The sequence below is a fragment of the Rhinopithecus bieti genome, unplaced genomic scaffold, assembly GCF_001698545.2.
Source record: "Rhinopithecus bieti isolate Rb0 unplaced genomic scaffold, ASM169854v2 scaffold_495, whole genome shotgun sequence".
In the NCBI taxonomy this organism is placed as follows: Eukaryota; Metazoa; Chordata; class Mammalia; order Primates; family Cercopithecidae; genus Rhinopithecus; species Rhinopithecus bieti.
The window spans coordinates 1,070,615-1,087,261 of record NW_016803120.1 but is presented as its reverse complement, the minus strand read 5'-3'; the positions used below and the strand labels follow the sequence as shown (position 1 = coordinate 1,087,261).

The window sequence follows — 16,647 nt, the reverse complement described above, 5'->3', positions numbered from 1 at the left end:
CTGCCTGGTTTTTTGTAACTCTCCAGTAGATTTTACTGGTTTTATGTATTTCCGTACAGATGTAATAATTGTTATCTGTGGGGGCATTGGCCACGAGGAGCTTACTCAGCCTATGACCAGAACAGGACTCCCATGTTTGCACTTTTGTGACCCACCAGCATGTTTGAATGGCTCCAAGCAACACTCAATCAGGTCAGACTTATCAAAGAAGACATATCCTCAATCATGCAATGGAGTAGGAGGCCCTAGGTTTAGTGACAAAGTCTGTTGGGACCTGGGTGACTCTTGAATGGCAGCTGTTAATGAGGTGGCTTGGCATTCCAGCCTACTTCAATTTTATGGTGCCTCCATCTAAACACACACATAATGTTTTGCTCAACCATACACTGAAAAAACCATTCTCATGCATGCTTATGTTTAATGCCTTTGTCCCTCACTATTAAAAGCCCTTCAAAGGCATCTAATTATCTAAGATATAAATCAAAATATTTAAAATGTCTTACAAGGCCCACTTGAAAGAACCCTTGCTAATGTGTATTACATAGGTTTGAGCTACTTTCTTGTAGGTCTCTGTGATCAGACAAAATGGCATTTTCAGTTCTTCCCACCTACCACACTCCTCCCACCTTTGGGCTTTTTCATGTGCTGGTCCCTCTCCTTGGAAAGCTCTTACTCCTTTTCATCTAGTTAATTACTCATCCTTCAAATCTCAGTCCAAATGTCAGTTGCCTAGGAAAGCACTCCCTCATCTCCCAGACTAGGTCATACCCCTCACTGTGCACTGCTCTTCTGAAACCCTGTCCCTTCTTTATAACACTTATCCCAATTGTGGCTATTTCTGAGGCACACTGTAGAGCAGCAATTCTCAATCACATCAGACCCAACTCTTTTTTCCTAAAACATATCATTGTGGAAATTTTCATTCATACATAAAATAGAAGGATTATTATAACAATCCCTGGTGTTCTGATCAGCCAGCTTCCCCACTGTCACAATTTTCCTTTTAAGATATTTTGTACCCCCTTTTTATTGTAAATATTTTGTAATAACCTTCTTATCCTTCCTGAAATAAAATGCAGAGCTACTGTAACTTACTTACACATGTAAAACTTCAAATATCAATATAATGTGCTAACTATAATAAAAATGAAAAATTAAATGAAAGTGCGTTATAAAATAACATGTATATCAACACATATAAATGCTCAGACATGACTATATTAGAAGGATAAAACTATAAATGTGACTAGTACAAAATCAGACGAATATAGACAGGTATGTGATATTGTTGATTTTTAAATACCATGAATAGGCTGGGCATGGTGGCTCATGCTTGTAATCCCAGTACTTTGGGAGGCTGAGGCAGGCGAATCACCTTAGGATGGAAGTTCAAGACCAGCCTGGCCAACACAGTGAAATCCCATCTCTACTAAACATATAAAAATTAGCCAGGTGTGGTGATGCATGCCCATAGTCCCACATACTCAGGAAGCTTAGGCATGAGAATTGGTTGAATCTGGGAGGCAGAGGTTGCAGTGAGCCGAGATCATGCCACCACACTCCAGCCTGGGTGACAGAGTAAGACTCTGGCTCAAAACAAACAAACACAAACAGCATTGCTGTCTGCAATATAATTTCCCAAAATAGTGACCAACTCAATAATCTTTCTGAACTAAAGAAAGCACAATCCCTTGATTTACACGATAACTATGCTTCATGCAAAAAAATACTCTGTGTTGACAGGTGCAGTAGCTCATGCCTGCAGTCCCAGCATCTGGGAGGCAGAGGCAGGCGGATCGTTAGAGTCCAGGAGTTCAAGACCAGTCTGGCCAACATGGCAAAACCCCGTCTCTACAAAAAAAAAAAATTAGCTGGGTTTGGGGGTCCATGCCTGTAATCCCAGCTACTCAGGTGGCTGAGACACAAGAATCACTTGAACCCAGGTGGCAGAGGTTGCAGTGAGCCAAGACCATGCCACTGCACTCCAGCCTGGGGGGTCAGAGTGAGACCTTACCTCAGGAAAATAAAATAAAATAAAATACTGTGTGTATGTGTTAAACAAATTTGGTTTGAGGCTCAGATCATTATAAACCGATTTTTCACCTACATGAACATCTTCTGGGACATTAGAAAGCGATGCAAGGCCGGGCGCGGTAGCTCAAGCCTGTAATCCCAGCACTTTGGGAGGCCGAGACGGGCGGATCACGAGGTCAGGAGATCGAGACCATCCTGGCTAACACAGTGAAACCTCGTCTCTACTAAAAATACAAAAAACTAGCCAGGCGAGGTGGCGGGGGCACCTGTAGTCCCAGCTACTCGGGAGGCTGAGGCAGGAGAATGGCGTGAACCCGGGAGGCAGAGCTTGCAGTGAGCTGAGATCCGGCCACTGTACTCCAGCCCGGGCAACAGAGCCAGACTCCGTCTCAAAAAAAAAGAAAGCGATGCAAGATTTATGTGTTCTCACCACAAAAACTTATAATACATATGTTAGTTTCATCTAGCTATTCCACAAGGTACAGCAGGTCCTCAAAAAATGCTGTTTCATTCAATACCATGCTGTTATAACATTAATGAGAAAAAGTAAATTATATCCAGCTGAGGCCACTGTCTACATAGAGCTTGTATGTTCTCCCTATTCCTTCATGGGATTCTTCCAGGTCTCTAGTTTCCTCCCACACCCCAAAGATGTGCCTGATGGGTGAACTGGGTGTCTAAATGGTCACAGTCTCGGTGAGTGTGTGTGTGTGTGTGTCTGAGTGTACCCTGTGATGGAATGGCGTCCTGTCCAGGGTTGGTTTCTACCTTGTAAACTTAGCTGCTCTGACCACCTGAACACGGAACTGGAATAAAGAGGTTGGAAAATAAAAGAGTGGATAAATACAAATTATTGTAAAATAAAAATGTGTGAAGTATGCACGACAATAAACAATGTGGTATGAAAGCACCCACCTGTCATATTTGTTGATTTTTAACCACATGGTAGTAGGCAGGACCAATTGTATATGCAATACATAATATTTTTATAAAACCACAGTGGTCGCAAAAAGCATACCCTATTTTGCACCTTTTCTTTCTCACTATATAGGAGGTCATTCAATATTACCACATATAGAGTTGGCTCATTCTTTCTAGCAAATGCATACATTTATTTAACCAATCCTTTACTGATGAAGACCTGGGAGCTTCTTGATAGTTTCTTTCAGATTAAAACATGCACACATAGGCGGGGCGCGGTGGCTCAAGCCTGTGATCCCAGCACTTTGGGAGGCCGAGATGGGCGGATCACGAGGTCAGGAGATCGAGACCATCCTGGCTAACACGGTGAAACCCCGTCTCTACTAAAAAATACAAAAAACTAGCTGGGCGAGGTGGCGGGCACCTGTAGTCCCAGCTACTCGGGAGGCTGAGGCAGGAGAATGGCGTAAACCCGGGAGGCGGAGCTTGTAGTGAGCTGAGATCCGGCCATAGCACTCTAGCCTGGGCCACAGAGCAAGACTCTGTCTCAAAAAAAAAAAAACCAAAAAACAAACAAACAAAAAAAAACATGCACACACGCGCACACACACACACACACTCGACTGTAGGGTTTCCACTAGTGATTTTACATGTTAGAGGTCCAAGTAGAGCATTCATATGTAACTTGTCTGCCCAGGTGCTCTTATTCATTGGGCACACAAATTAATCCTAAACTCTCCACTAAGACACTCCAATTACAAAACACACAATACATAGACTTCTCCCTGAGCCATTCCTGGTCCCAGAACCAAGTCATCTAGCATCTACCATTCCTTTCAACTCTTGTAGAGTAGCCTTCAGACTACATGTGCACTAATCTAGATGTACAATAATCGCTATTCATAGTCTTTCCTTTTTAAATACCTTCCTTTTAATCAAAACAATTGAGGTCGGGTGCAGTGGCTCATGCCTGTAATCCCAGCAATTTGGGAGGCCGAGGTGGATCACCTGAGGTCAGGAGTTCCAGACCAGCCTAGCCAACATGGTGAAACCCTGCCTATTAAAAATACAAAAAGTTAGCCAGGGAGGTGGTGGGCACCTGTATTCCCAGCTACTTGGGAGGTTGAGACAGGAGAATCACCTGAACCCAAGGAGGAGAGGTTGCAGTGAGTTTGGATCATGCCACTGCACTCTAGCCTGGGTGACAGAGCAAGGCTCTAAAAAAAAAAAAAAAAAAAAAAACAAAACACACACACACACAATAGGTTCTGAACTCAGCTGATCAGATTCGTTCACATCCTCTACCTCCTGCCAGGCCATTTTATTTATTTATTATTTTTTAATTTTTGAGATGGAGTTTCGTTTTTGGAGTGCAATGGCACAATCTCGGCTCACTGCAACCTCTGCCTCCCAGGTTCAAGCGATTTTCCTGCCTCAGCCTCCTGGGTAGCTGGGATTATAGGCATGTGCCATCACACCCAGCTAATTTTGTATTTCTAGTAGAGATGGGGTTTCTCCATGTTGGTCAGGCTGGTCTCAAACTCCTGACCTCAGGTGATCCGCCCGCCTCAGCCTCCCAAAGTGCTGGGATTACAGGCAGTGAGTCATTGCGCCTGGCCCCTTCCAGGCCATTTTAAAGTTCTCCTCAAAAACCATCTAGTATTTCTAATTAAAGGGCTCCTACCATCTTCTAGACTCAAGAGTTAACTCTAGGCACGGCGCGGTATTTGGCAAATGTGGAGTAGATACTAAATAAATTCTAGTTGTATCTGAATATTGTCTTTCGTTATTTCATTCATGACCAAACTTGAGAATGGGGCTTAACGCAAATTTTAAGATTTCCCATGGTATTTACAACAGTACTAAGCTCGTAGTAAGTACTCAAAAGTTATTTGTGGGCCGGGTGCGGTGGCTCAGGCCTGTAATCCCAGCACTTTCAGAGGCCGAGGCGGGTGGATCATCTAAGGTCAGGAGTTCGAGACTAGCCTGGCCAACGTGGTGAAACCCCGTCTCCACGAAAAATACAAAAATTAGCCGGGCGTGGTGGTGGTGCATGCCTGTAATCCCAGCTACTCAGGAGGCTGAGGCAGGAGAATCTCTTGAAACTGGAGGGCGGAGGTTGCAGGGGGCCAAGATCTCCGCACTGCACTCCAGCCTGGGCGAAAGAGTGAAACTCCGTCCTAAAATAATAATAATAATAAATAAAAATACAAAACATTAGCCAGGTATGGTGATGGGTGCCTGTAATTCCAGCTACTGGGGAGGCTGAGGCAGGAGAATCCCTTGAATCCAGGAGGCGGAGGTTGCAGTGGGCCGAGATCGCGCCACTGCACTCCAGCCTGAGCAATAAGAGCGAAACTTTGTCTCCAAAAAAAAGTTATTTGTGGTTTGAATAAACTGGATATAAACCATTATGGTGGACACAGCACTTATTTGCTAGGTAAGAGAACTTCCCTTACCTAGGATGACAATCTCAAGTTGCTAAAAGCCATGGGTATCTCAAATTTCTCAATAAGATGGCTTAATCTTACTCCCAAAGATGATTACACAACAAATTGAAAGGGGAAGAGGGTGTAAAGCGTTTCCTCTCTATAATTATACACCGAGATTCGGACTAAATATTAAACGGACAGTAAGCTGTGTATTATTTGTTATTAGTTGTTATTATTGAGACGCATCCCACAAGGAGAGAAACGAAAGGAGGAAAAAGAACGGAGGTTGTCAGTCGCGAGAGGTTGAAATGTGTTCCTGGCCTGAGACCTACGGGCTTTAAGGACCAGAGTCTTTGGACTCCCTGCCCACCTGGGGACCGAAGGAGGTCAGCGGCTTCCCCTAAAGGTCAAGGCTTTGGAGCCACGTTTCCTTCTGGGGCTGGGAGCAGAGCTGGAACGCCCCCGCGAAAATCCGTACCCCGAAGCCAGCAGCACAGCCTGCCCATAAACCCGCGTCGGCTCTGGGAGAGCGGACCACCAGGTGGCCCCTGCGCCGCAGCCTGCAGGAGTAGAAACCCGGCAGTGTCTTGCAGCCCCACAACCTGCCTAAGGGACAGACCACCAGGACCCTTGGGCTCCGATACCCTCAACGCAGGCCGGCCCGTCGATACTCACATTCACAGCCAACCCCTCTTACTCCATCAGGCCGTCGTGGGCCAGGCGAGGGAGCTCCCTGACGCCCCAGACGCCCCCTTCAGTTTTGGGTCCGGGAGCCTGCTCCGGACCCGCTCCCCGCCGGGCCCCGCCACAGCCGCCGCCAGCGCGCAGGCGCACATCGAGGCCGTCACGCTCTTTTTTTTTTTTTTCCTTTGCGGTGCGCCGTTTTCAATAATCTAGCTTTATTTGAACACAAGAGAGTGAACAACGGACACACAGGAAGAGGTTTTCTCAAAAGAATGGAGGAAGAACAAAGGCAGGCCAGCTTGCGGGAGAGTCAGTACGCAGCGTCGGACGCTATGAACAGCCTCCCTGGTCCCTTTTTCATTCTCCTTGTTTCTCCTTGTTCTTTCCCGGCCTCCCTCTAGCTCCTACTCTCTTCCTTGGTGTCCCGCCATTTCCTTTAGTCAGTGGCAACTGTTCAGGCTAAAATTTGAAATCACTCCTTCCTTGTAAAACTTACTGAAGTTTAATGGAAAGTGCAAGAGCTTTAGAACAGAACAGATAGACCTGAGTTTCAGATCTTGGACTGGCTACTAATAATTTGTGACTTTGGGTAAAATACAGTTCTTGGAATCTCAGGTTCTTGAGTTAAAATTAGGATAATGTTATCTCACAGGGTGTTGCTAGGATTAAATAACATAGGTCAAGTGTTTATCCATGAATGCTGCCTATCACAGAGCAGACATTCCATAATACTGATTTTATTCTTACTCATGCCTAAGGCATTTATAATATTTTTTAAGTAGAGACGGGGTTTCACCATGTTGCCCAGGCTGGTCTCAAACTCCTGGGCTCAAGTGATCGGCCTGCCTCGGCCTTCCAAAGTGCTGGGATTGAAGGTGTCAGCTACTGCGTCCAGCCTACATTTATTATTATTATTATGTATGTATGTATGTATTTATTTTGAGACGGAGTCTTGCTATCTTTCGGGCTGTAGTGCAGAGCCGTTATCTTGGTTCACTGCAACCTTCATCTTCCGGGTTCAAACGATACTTCAGCCTCAGCCTCCCAAGTAGCTGGAATTACAGACGTGCACCACCACGCCCAACAAATTTTTGTATTTTTAGTAGAGACGGGGTTTCACCATATTGGCCAGGCAGGTCTCAAACTCCTGATCTCAAATGATCCACCCACCTCGGCTTCCCTAAGTGCTGGAATTACAGGTGTGAGCCACCACGCTGGCCGGCTATATTTATTATTAAATTTAGCCCATACCCATTCCCTCAGAAACCTAATTTTAGTGACTAAGACTAGTCAGATAAATGAAATGACATTAAGGGTGATAATTATGTGAAGTGTTCCTCCTATATTATTGAGATTATAACATCTGTGTTTAACAAGACCTTCAATGCCTCAAATGAAAGTAAGCAGCGACGGGGCATGGTGGCTCACGCCTGTAATCCCAGCACTTTGGGAGGCCGAGGCAGGCGGATCGTGAGGTCCGGAGATCGAGATCATCCTGGTCAACATGGTGAAACCCCTTCTCCACTAAAAATACAAAAATTAGCAGGGCGTAGTGGTGCGTGCCTGTAGTCCCAGTTACTCGGGAGGCTGAGGAAGGAGAATCGCTTGAACCCGGGAGTCGGAGGTTACAGTGAGCCGAGATCATGCCACTGCACTCCAACCTAGTGACAGAGCCAGACTCCCTCTCAAAAAAAAAAAGGAAGCGGCTATATTAATCTCTTCTATGTAAATCCAGATTTGTTCTGGAGGCTTAGGAAATTTCCAATTCCGTGTTTGTGACATCACAAGTCCTTGAAACACTCAAGAGCTGTGGCACACTGCTCATTCTATTCTTCTTCAAAGGCATGCAATGGAAGAACTGTTTTACCCTATAAACTCTGGGCCATCATTCAAGGAAAATCCTGTAGAAGACTACAGTCAGATATTGGTGAGTGCCAAGGTAACGCTAGATTAGGGTTTCTCAACTTTGGGGTTACTGACATTTTGGAACATAAACTTTTTTGTCAGGGGTATCCTGTGCATTGTAAGATGTTTAGCAGCAGATTGGGAGCAGTGGCTCACACATGTAATCCTAGAACTTTGGGAGGTCAAGGGAGGCAGATCACTTGAGTCCAGGAGTTTGAGACCAGCCTGGGTGACATGGTGAAACCCTGTCTCTACAAAAAATGCAAAAATTAGCGGACAGTGGTGGTGCACACCTGTAGTCCCAGCTACTCGGCAGGCTGAGGTGGGAGGATTTGAGCCGCAGAGGTAGAGGTTGCAGTGAGCGGACATCACACCATTGCACTCTACCTTGGGCAACAGAGTAAGACCTCTCTCTCTCTCGCTCTCTCTGTTTTTATATATATATAAGTATATATATATTATATATATTATATATATTATATATTTTATAAATATATATGTATATAATTTATATATTTTGTGTGTGTGTGTGTGTGTGTTTAACACCACTGCTGGACATGATGCTAGCAGCACCTACCCCTGTTTCCCTGTCATCACAATAAAGGGTCTCCAGACATTACCAAATATCCCCTGGAGGACAAAATCATCCCTGGTTGAGAACCACGGAATTATATCAATGACCATCACAACCCTAAATGAACTAACTAACTCAACTATACATTTTCTCCACCTCTGCCCTCAAAAAGTGACTGCTGCTTGAGAAAGTTACACAGGAGGGCAGAAAATGGTGAGTTCATTTTGCCCATATTAAAAGCCCTCAATATTGCTTACCAGTCCTACAACATTTTTCTGTCAACTTGTATTACTTTCTACAATATTTCCCAATCTTCTCAACTTTCCTTTAAACTCCCAATGCCACTTCCTTTTCTATCAGAAGATGACCCCATCTCCAACTTCACAGATAAAACAAGTTAGCAAATGAGAACTTTTAACTTCCTGTTACTAAACATACAGAAACATACTTCCTGTCATAACTGGGGAGATATCTCCTCTCTCTTTCTCCCCTCCCTCCTCTCTTCCAAAACCATTCCTCTCACCAGTGTTTTGAATTGCCTCTAAACTGCCTCTATTCTTACCCTTTCACGATCTTTGCCTACTGACTATCCCTTCTCTTCCTTTATTCAACCATTTTTTTCCTCAGTTGAATCTTCCCTACCTTACTCAAGTTTTCCCTGTCTTAATTCTAACAACAACAACAACAAAAAACAATAACAAAAAATCTTGATCCTTCATCATTCTCCCTCCTTCCTCCCTGTCAAGGCCAAACTTTCCAAAAGCATTCTACAACTTGTCCCCATCTCTACATCTCCCCCATCTCCAAACTAATAAGTTGTTTTTTTCAACCCCAGCATTCCACCAAACAGCTTTCACTGACATAATCAGTGACCTCTGTGTTATGAAATTAAAAAAAAAATTTCTCAGGCTTCATCTTCCTTGATCCCTTAGGAACAGACTATTTCCTCCTTGAAGCACTGTTTTTTTGTTTTTTTGTTTTGTTTTGTTTTGTTTTGAGAGGTAGTCTGGCACTGTCGCCAGACAGCGATAGACATGATAGTAACGTAGCTGGGATTACAGGCGCCTGCCACCACACCCAGCTATTTTTTCTATTTTTTTTTTTTTTTTGTCTAGGTCGGGGGGAACGGAGTTTTGCTCTTGTTGCCCAGGCTGGAGTGCAATGCCTGATCTCGGCCCACTGCAACCTCCGCCTCCCGGGTTCAGGCGATTCTCCTGCCTCAGCCTCCCGACTAGCTGGAATTACAGGCGTCTGCCATCACACCCGGCTAATTTTTTGTATTTTTAGTAGAGACGGGGTTTCTCTATGTTGGCTAGGCTGGTCTCGAACTCCTGACCTCGTGATCTGCCCACTTCAGCCTCCCAAAGTGCTGGGATTGATTACAGGTGTGAGCCACCGTGCCTGGTGAATGAAGCCCTTTATTTTCTTGATTTCCAGCAGTTTATTCTTAGAGGTGAGTGGAAGGGTTCCTGCAGCAAATAGTTTACAATAATCATCCATCTGCTTAAAACTCTTCAATAGTTTTCAGTGCCCATAGTATAAACTGGTCTAAAATTCCAAGGCCTTCCAAAATCTAGCGATTGTCGGCCTTCTAAAGCTTTCTTCCCTCTACACTCTGGGATGTACGATTAGCACTAAGCCTCTCACAAGGATGAACTACTAGAAATTTCCAGAAGGCGTTATGCTGTTCTCGACATAAGCTATTTCCCAGAGCCTGGAAAACTCTAGCTCTTTCTCTGCCAGATTTCCGGGGGAACTCCTACTTATCCTTCAGGACTGAAGTCACTTCCTCCGGGAACCCTTCCAGACACCCCTAAGAATAAAACGCTTTGTTCATTATCAGCCAAAGGCGCCTCAGATTTTCTATGTGCTATGCACTGTATTCTATCCACTATAAATTTGTTTACATATCTATATCTTAGTCTAGACATATTGAAAGACGCTGAAGGGCAGGGAAAGCATTCTATTCGCTTTCTTTTCTTCATCGTTCATCCAGCACAGTGCCTGGCACACGGTTTGCCCTCAGTAAATGTTTACTGCATGAACACCTCCCAGCTTCGGGCATGACCGGAATCTATCCAGTTAACTGGTGAATTCGCAAACTCTCCGCCTGCGTGGCAGGGACATTTAAACCCCCAGCACCGTGATTGGCTCCAGCTGCAGGGGTGTGTCCGTGTCCTCGGCGCACGGGAAGTGCGCAGGCGCGCGGACTCGGCGCGCGCAGGCGCGACTAGGGCGCCGCGCCCGGTCCGGTGTTGGGGTGTCCGAGCTGCGGCTGGAGAGGAGTGGCCTTACCCGCTTGGTGAGTCTCCAGGAGTGGGACGGAGGGAGCTGACTGGGATGAAGTCGGAGAGTATGTCCTGAGAAGAAAGAGTATATCGTATTGGTTGAAAAGTTGGTGGGGTCGGGCTTAAGCGGAGGAGGGGGCGCTCTGGCCCTTACTGGGCAGATGGGCCCGGAGCGAGGACGGGAGGTGCCGGGAGAACATCGAGGGGCCAGTGGAGGAAGGTGGCTGGATAGTGATTCTCTAGACCCTTCCTCGAAATTAAACAGAGATCACCTCCCGTCCCTCACCCCCACTGTGTTTCTGTTTGACATTAATAGACTGCCTGTCTGGTGACCACGGTGACCAGATAGCTCTGAGATAATGGCTTGAGGAAGACTCTGAGGTTCCTGGTATTGGATAGCACTTTCTCTGTAGAAAGGTTCAGCCTTACTTCGCGGCACAAATTAGAGGATCAGGAAAAGAATGAATTCCACAATTCGGGATTGGAGTGGTGAGGGGGAAAAGTACTGTAAAGTGTAGTTTCATCTCGTCCTTCTTTTCTTCTTTAATCATTAGTCACCACAATGTTAGGAAAGGCAGTTGATGGTAGGAGAAAACGTAAAGACATAAAAGTGGGGAGAGAAAAGTCAAGAAGGGAGTATCACTTTGCCTTTTGCTATTTGTCATCTCCTGGAATGGAGTCTGTATTAGTCCGTTCTCACACTGTTATAAAGAAGTACCCGAGGCCGGGCTTGGTGGCTCATGCCTGTAATCCCAGCCTTTGGGAGGCCCAGGTGGGAGGATCACTTGAGATCAGGAGTTCGAGACCAGCCTGGCCAACATGATGAACTCCCATCTCTACTAAAAATACAAAAATTAGCCAGGCGTGGTGGCATATGCTTGTAATCCCAGCTACTCCGGAGGCCGAGGCAGGAGAATTTCTTGAACCTGGGAAGCAGAGGTTGCAGTCAACTGAGATCAGGCCACTGTGCTCCAGCCTGGGAGGCAGAGTCAGACTCCATCTCAAAAAAAAAAAAAAAAAAAAAAGAAAAAAGAAATACCCGAGACTGGGTAATTTCTAAAGGAAAGAAGTTTAATTGACTCTCAGTTCTGCATGGCTGGGGAGGCCTCAAGAAACTTATAATTGTGGTGGAAGGCAAAGGAGAAGCCGGGTACCTTCTTCACAAGATGGCAGGAGAAAGAGAGTGAAGGGGAAAGAGCCCCTTATAAAACCAGTATCATGAGAACAGCATGGGGGAAACCACCTCCATAATTTAATCACCTCCCACCAGATTCGAGATGAGGTTATGGGTAGCCAAACCGTATCATTCTGCCCCTGGCCCCTTTCTTTTTTTTTTTTTTTGAGACAGAGTCACCCAGGCTGGAGTGCAGTGGCGCTGTGTCGGCTCACTACAACCTCCAACACTTCAGCCACCCTCCTGCCTCACCCTCCTGAGTAGAGACTACAGATGCATTCCACCAAAGCTGGCTTTTTTTTTTTTTTGAGATGGGGTCTTGCTCTGTTGTTCAGGTTGGAGTGCAGTGGCATGATCTCCGCTCACTGCAACCTCCATCTCCCAGGGTCAAGCAGTTCTCCTGCATCGGCCTCCCCAGTAGCTGGGATTACAGGCGCCTGCCACCACACCTGGCTCATTTTTGTATTTTTAGTAGAGATGGGGTTTGGCCATGTTGGCCAGGCTGATCTTGAACTCCTGACCTCAGGTTATCCACCGGCTTCCGCCTCCCAAAGTGCTGGGATTACAGGCGTGAGCCACCAGGCCTGGCTAATTTTTGTATTTTTTAGTAGAGACGGGGTGTCACTATATTGGCCAGGCTGGTCTTGAACTCCTGACCTCATGATCCACCCGCCTCGTCCTCCCAAGGTGCTGGGATTACAGATGTGAGCCACCACTCCCGGCTCCCCTGGCCCCTTTCTAATCGCATGTCCTCACAGTTCAAAACACAATCATGCCTTCCCAACAGGCCTCCAAAGTCTTAACTCATTCCAGTATTAATACCAAAAGTCCAAGTCCAAAGTCTCATCTGAGACAAGGCAAGTCCCTTTTGCCTAGGAGCCTGTAAAATCAAAAGCAAGTTAGTTACTTCTAAGATGCTATGGGGGAATAGGCATTGGTAAATGCTCCCATTCCAAATGGGAGAAATTGGACAAAACAAAGGGGCTACCGGCCCTATACAAGTCCAAAATCCAGTGGGACAGTCATTCCATCTTAAAGCTTATTTTAATCTCCTTTGACTCCATGTCTCACATCCAGGGCATGCTGATGCAAAGGGTGGGCTCACAAGGCCTTGAGCAGTTCCGACCCTGTGGCTTTGCAGGGTTCAGGCCCAGAAGCTGCTCTCCTGGGCTGGCATTCAGTGCCTGCGGCTTTTCCAGGTGTATGGTTTGTAGACCTGCCATTCTGGAGTCTGGAGGATGGTGGCCATCTTCTCACAGCTCCACTAGGCAGTGCCCCAGTGGGGACTCTTGAGGGGGCTCCAACCCCATGTTTCCTTTCTGCAACGCCCTAGCAGAGGTTCTCCATGAGGTCTCTTCCCCTGCAGCAGACTTTGACCTGGACATCCAGGGATTTCCATACATCTTCTGAAATCTAGACAGAGGTTTCCAAACCTCAATTCTTGACTTCTGTGCACCTGCAGGCCCAGCATCACGTGCAAGCTACCAAGGCTTTGGGGCTTGCAGCCTCTGAAGCAACAGCCCAAGCTGTACCTTGGTCCCTTTTAGCCATGAGCTGGAGCAGCTGGGACTCAGGGCCCCAAGTCCTGAGGCTGCCCACGAAACCATTTTTTCTTCCTAGGCCTCAGGTCCTGTGAGGGGAAGGGCTACCTTGAAGATCTCTGACATGCCCTGGAGACATTTTTCCCATTGTTTTTGTGATTAACGTTCAGCTCCTTGTTACTTATGCAAATTTATGCAGCTGGCTTAAATTGCTTCATAAATTACTCAGTGGTCTCAACTCCCTGAGATCACTGAGTGATCTCGGGAAAATAAAGAAATATTAGCAAATAAGAGAAACACCTTACATTGCCATACTCCTTTGACAGGTCATGTGAAAGTAATTTAAGTGATCATGTAACTTAGCCTGCAGTTTGAATATTTGTCTTGCTAGGTTTTTCTTTAGGTGCTTGTAGTATGTGTTTATGCATTAGAAAGTTGGTGTTATCATAGTTCCAGCATAAGGATGACTTACTGTGCCATTATTTTCCTAACAATATTATACCATTTCATATAAACAGTGGAATTCCTATATGTATCTTGGTGTTTGTTTCTTATATGAACTTAGGTACAATACACAAGCTCACTTAACTAAAGGTCACATCTTTTCTTTTTTTTTTTTGTTTTGAGACGGAGTTTTGCTGTTGTTGCCCAGGCTGGAGTGCAATGGCATGATCTCGGGTCACCTCAATCTCCACCTCCCGGCTTCAAGTGATTCTTCTGCCTCAGCCTCCCGAGTAGCTGGGATTACAGGCATATGCCACCACATCTGGCTGATTTTGTATTTTTAATAGAGAGTAGGTTGGTCAGGCTGGTCTCGAACTCCTGACCTCAGGTGATCCCGCTCACCTCTTCCTCCTAAAGTGCTGGGATTACAGGCGTGAGCCACCACGCCCAGCCTAAGGTCACATCATTCAGAACACAACCTAGAACCACAAAGAAAGTAAACAAAAACAGGCCTGTACTCATGGGACAGCTGTGGAGTCTTCACCTATGAGTCATACCACCATCATAGTTTTTGCTGTTTAGAGTACTATTATTTTACTTCATGTTTAATGAGTTTTTTTAAAAAAACATTGCCCACTTCCAAAGTGATAATCTGTGAAATCATGGTTTTTATGTATTTTATACCTTTTTTAGTATCTATTATAATAAATACATAACTATTAAATATATAACTCTTCTGTATATAACAGTTAAAATCATATTCTTGCTCTGCACTTCGGAGAATACTGCTTTGGGCCTAATCAGCTCATTTTTAAAATGAAGATTGAACTAAAGCTTATGGACTTGAAAATTTTGTGATCTCTGTGATGGTGTTCATTATCATAACACAATTCTAGCAAAGTTAACTTGTTCCACCAGATGAAAGTAGATTACAGCCGGGCAGTGGCTCATGCCTGTAATCCCGCACTTTGGGAGGCTGAGGCAGGAGGATTGCTTGAGCCCGGGAGTTTGAGACCAGCCTCGACAACGTGCCAAGACTGTCTCTACAAAATTAAAAAAAAAAAAAAAAAAAAATAGCTGGGCCTGGTGCCCGGTGCCTGTGGTCCCAGCTACTCGGAAGGCTGAGGTGGAGAATCACTTGAGACTGGGAGGTCAAGGCTGCTGTAGATCAGAATAGCAAAAGGAAAAGAGGATGTTTGCTCTTTGATGTTTTGTGAAATCAGCTGCCTTTTTTTTTTTTTCTGAATTCAGGCTCCCCCCTGCCCTCACAATTTGGTTCCTTTATCTGCAACACACTGGACATCTGTTTTTGAGCTATGTTTGTACTCCACATTAAGTATATATTAGCATGATAATACATAATGTTGCTTATCTCCCAGGGTGCTGAACTTTTTATTCCATTACTATAGTTTGTTTCCAGAGCTGTAGGTTGACAGAGGGGCAGATGACAAGGACTGCTCTTTTCTTTCACCCCTTTTTTTTTTTTGAGACAGAGTTTTGCTCTTGTCGCCCAAGCCGGAGTGCAATGGTATGATCTCGGCTCACCGCAACCTCCACCTCCTGGGTTCAAGTGATTCTCCTGCCTCAGCCTCCTGAGTAGCTGGGATTACAGGCATGCACCACCAAGCCTGGCTAATTTTTTGTATTTTTAGGAGAAACGAGGTTTCACCATGTTAGCCCGGCTGGTCTCAATCTCCTGACCTCAGATGATCCGCCCACCTCGGCCTCCCAAAGTGCTGGTATTACAGGCTTGAGCCACCTCACCCGGCCAGGACTGCTCTTTTCTTTGCTGTGGTAGGTAGAAACTTGAAACAGACGGATCCAGTGCCTCCAACAATTGGAGGAAGTGGATTATGGAGCCAGGAAACAGCATGTACTGTGTCTTTTTAAATATTAGGCGTAGAAGAAGCCCATTTGTATTCATTTAGATTCACTGACATTTTGGTTTGGGTTTCAATTTAGGTTGTATTGCTATTAAGGTATTTAAATCACTAATTCCTATGTTTTTCCAGAATTCTCTTTTCTTGTTGCTTTCTGTAAGTTCTGTAACTTAGACGTAAAGTTTGTTTAAATTTATTTTGACAGTGTTTTGGAAATTGAAATTACTTTAGATGGCCTTTCAATACTTAAAAAACTCAAGCCAGTTGTGATGGTTTGTCTGTAGTCCCAGATACTTGGGAGGCTGAAGTGGGAGCATCAGTTGAGGTCAGGAGTTCAAGACCAACCTAGGTAGCATAGCAAAATGAATTTCAAACTTCTTGGTATAGTATACAAAGCTCTTCACAATATGTGTTCTGTCTGCCTTGAAAGCCATCCCCTGCCCTCCATACATACACACATTATATTCCTGCCTGACCACTGAATCCTTACATTGTGACTTTTTTTTGATAATTTAATTTAAAACCATAATTTTTTGGACTTGATCATACTTGGATTTTGACCCACACAAGTGAGAATCAGGGTGTTTGTGTTTTTTGTTTGTTTGTTTTTTAAGACAGTCTTGCTGTGTCACCAAGGACTCCAGTGGCATGATCATAGCTCACTGCAGTCTCAAACTGCTGAGCTCAAGTGATCCCCCTGCTTCAGCCTCCTGAGTAGCTGGTGCACGCCACCAGGCCCGGCTGATTTTTTTTTTTTTTTTTTTTTTTTT

General features: G+C 45.2%; 1 protein-coding gene across 3 annotated transcripts in view; it reads left to right on the top strand.

Annotated features, from left to right (window-relative positions):
• Positions 1–7,913: 7,913 nt before the first annotated feature.
• Positions 7,914–16,647, top strand: part of SNAP23 (synaptosome associated protein 23) — a 47,697-nt gene continuing 38,963 nt past the window's right edge. Inside the window, exon 1 of one of the 3 annotated variants that reach the window (XM_017860725.1) lies at positions 7,914–7,998. The gene's annotated coding sequence lies outside the window, so the exon portion shown is untranslated. Of the gene's footprint in view, positions 7,999–10,397; positions 10,853–15,689; positions 15,792–16,647 lie in introns of those variants that run through there. The other 2 variants (XM_017860581.1, XM_017860645.1) reach the window with 2 other exon arrangements.